Source organism: Heterodontus francisci, unplaced genomic scaffold, assembly GCF_036365525.1.
Source record: "Heterodontus francisci isolate sHetFra1 unplaced genomic scaffold, sHetFra1.hap1 HAP1_SCAFFOLD_436, whole genome shotgun sequence".
NCBI lineage: Eukaryota > Metazoa > Chordata > Chondrichthyes > Heterodontiformes > Heterodontidae > Heterodontus > Heterodontus francisci.
The window spans coordinates 628,041-631,399 of record NW_027141859.1 but is presented as its reverse complement, the minus strand read 5'-3'; the positions used below and the strand labels follow the sequence as shown (position 1 = coordinate 631,399).

The window sequence follows — 3,359 nt, the reverse complement described above, 5'->3', positions numbered from 1 at the left end:
CCAGTAAGCAAAAAGGATCAGTTCACGACGAAACTCTGAAATAAAAGCAAAATACTGCGGATGCTGGAAATCTGAAAGAAAAACAAGAAATGCTGGAAATACCCAGCAGGTCTGGCAGCATCTGTGTCGAGAGAAGCAGAGTTAACGTTTCAGGTGAGTGACCTTTGATCAGAATATTTGCAGCACTGTCTGTTTTTATTTCAGATTTCCAGCATTCACAGTATTGTGTTTTTATTAACATGAACGGATTGCTCAGCGACAAGTTGAAATCATTGTCCAGCATTCTATTAATCAAAACGCCGGAGGGGTACAGGATAGTAAGCGATGGTGATATAGTGGTCAGCATAGCTGCGTTCCGAGCAATTGGGCTGGTTTCGATTCCCGGCCATCGCAATTTTAAATTGCAGGTTTACTTTATGTTGCAGTATTTTACAAACGAAAACGTTTCAAAGCCTTGACAGAATTGCAGTTGATAAAATATTCTCATCATCCAATCAGATACATTCTCCTGCATGATCAGCGTCGCCCCGGAGCAAGTTTGTTTCCTTCAAGTGTTTCTCCAATTTCCTATTGAAAACATTGATTGTCTCTGCTTCCACCACACTTGTGGACAGATAGTTGCAGCAGGTATAACAAAAAGTGCTTCCTCACATTTCCCTGCATCTCTTTCCCAAAACCATCAATCGGTGCCTCCTAGTCCTTGTACCATCAACTAATGGGAACAGGTTCTCCTTGTCTAACTTACCTATACCTGTATCAAATTTCCTCTCAATCCACATTGCTGTCTGGAGAACAACCACTTAATTAGATAACACAATCCAGAGCCATCTATCCATGCTTTTCAAGAACAAAAGAATTGTTGTGTTGTAAGTAGTATAGAGAGGAGCATAACATCAAGAGACTTTGATAGATCAACTGATTGTCTCTGCCCAACGCACCAGATTTTCTGTATCACCTGAACACTGCTCACCGCTGTGTCAAGCTTAGAGTATTTTCATGGCTTACATTTATGCAAGAACTGCAATGTCAAGGTTGGATTGTAAAGCATGACGGTCATCTTCACTGAACTACGTCAAAATGTCATGTTGAGAGTGGTGTCAGTGTGGAAGATGCACGTAGCCATCGGAAAAAAAGGCAAGTCATGTAGCTGGAGGGGGATCCACAATGTGGGGGCGATGGACCGTGACATATTTTACGTTTGTGACAAATAAGAACAACTAAAATAATAGGATTAATGATATGCTTTGTACATCAATAGATTGAAGTCTGTTTGATCTGTTGCTTGCTTATTATGAAATTTGTTTACAAGGCTATACTTTGTTTAAACCTTTGTGTGAGAACAATGGGAGTGACACCAGCACTCCTTGCAGGGAGAGAGAAGAGATAAAGGCAGAGTGAAAGAAAAAAATGTCTGGGATCAGCAAGAACGTAACCTTTAGGATCTTTGCTAAAATAGAAAGAATATGGAAGCATCTGTAATGTGTGTAGATTCAACTATTAACTAACTAGTGTCAAACAATGATGTCAACCTGGACCAATTAGGACACTTGGAACAATTCAAAACTAATATGGTAACATCCTTGCACCACAAAAAGGATAAAAGAAAGGGTGTTACAGGACATCGCCATCACACTTAGACAGGGGTCAACAGAAGATCGTTGGTACTTAAAAGGAGAAGATAGAATACAGTCAAGAAAATACAGCAAGGGATGAAGAAGGAGAGAAGTCCGTGCCGCAGCAAGCACAGAAACAAGAACGGGTGTTGTGTGTTGCTGCATATCTATTACCATTGTTAAGTATTAACTTTGTACATCTTAGTTAAGCCTAATAAACTCTCTGACTTGGTCACATAACTTTAGTTTGTGCCTTGTAGTTCGATCGTGGTCAGGTATCTAAAGGTGAGACGGGTTGTGTATTCTCTGTCTCAACTCTGTTCAGGTAACATCGAACTGAAACTTACTGCTCTTTACTATATGTATACATTGCTATGTATTTTGTCCTCCTCAAACTTCGAAATTGTGGGCCCGTTAAAAACATTGTTCTCCGTACAGTTTTCTGCGTCACCTCACTGCATAGTTCTGCCCAGTAAGCAAAAAGGATCAGTTCACTGCGAAACTCTAAAATAAAAGCAAAATACTGCGGATGCTGGAAATCTGAAATAAAAACAAGAAATGCTGGAAATACTCAGCAGGTCTGGCAGCATCTGTGTAGAGAGAAGCAGAGTTAACGTTTCAGGTGAGTGACCTTTGATCAGAATATTTGCAGCACTGTCTGTTTTTATTTCAGATTTCCAGCATTCACAGTCTTGTGTTTTTCTGAACATGAACGGACTGCTCAGCTCCAAGTTGAAATCATTGTACAGCATTCTATTAATCAAAACGCCGGAGACACGCAACGCAGGAAGCGATGGTGGTATAGTGGTGAGCATAGCTGCTTTCCAAGCAGTTGGCCCGGGTTCGATTCCCGGCCATCGCAACCATAAATTGCAGGTTTACTTGATGTTGCATTATTTTGCAAACGAAAAATTTTCAAAGCCTTGACAGAATTGAAGTTGATAAAATATTCTCATCATCCAATCAGATTCATTCTCCTGCTTGATCAGCGTCGCCCTGGAGCAAGTTTGTTTCCTTCAAGTGTTTCTCCAATTTCCTATTGAAATCATTGATTGTCTCTGCTTCCACCACACTTGTGGACAGACAGTTGCAGCAGGTGTAACAAAAAGTGCTTCCTCACATTTCCCTGCATCTCTTTCCCAAAACCATCAATCTGTGTCTCCTAGTCCTTGTCCCATCAACTAATGGGAACAGGTTCTCCTTGTCTAACTTCCCTACACCTGTATTAAATTTCCCCTCAATCCACATTGCTGTAAGGAGAACAACCACTTACTCAGATAACACAATCCAGAGCCATCTATCCAAGCTTTTCAATCACAAAATAACTGTTGTGTTGTAAGCAGAAAAGATAGGAGCATAACATCAAGAGACTTTGATAGATCAACTGATTGTCTCTGCCCAACGCACCAGATTTTCTGTATCACCTGAACACTGCTCACCGCTGTGTAAAGTTTAGAGTATTTTCTTGGCTTACATTTATGCAAGAACTGCAATGTCAATGTTGGATTGTAAAGCATGACGGTCATCTTCACTGAACTACGTCAAATTGTCATGTTGAGAGTGGTGTCAGTGTGGAAGATGCACGTAGCCAGAGGAATAAAAAGGCAAGTCATGTAGCCGGAGGGGGATCCACAATGTGGGGGCGATGGACCGTGACATATTTGACGTTTGTGACAAATAAGAACAACTAAAATAATAGGATTAATGATATGCTTTGTACATCAATATATTGAAGTCTGTTTGATC

The 3,359-nt window shown here is 40.6% G+C and overlaps 1 non-coding gene across 1 annotated transcript; it reads left to right on the top strand.

Annotated features, from left to right (window-relative positions):
* The first annotated feature begins 2,403 nt into the window (after nucleotides 1-2,403).
* trnag-ucc (transfer RNA glycine (anticodon UCC)) lies at nucleotides 2,404-2,475 on the top strand. Its single transcript has one exon. It is a non-coding gene; the product is annotated as a tRNA-Gly (tRNA).
* Nucleotides 2,476-3,359: the final 884 nt, after the last annotated feature.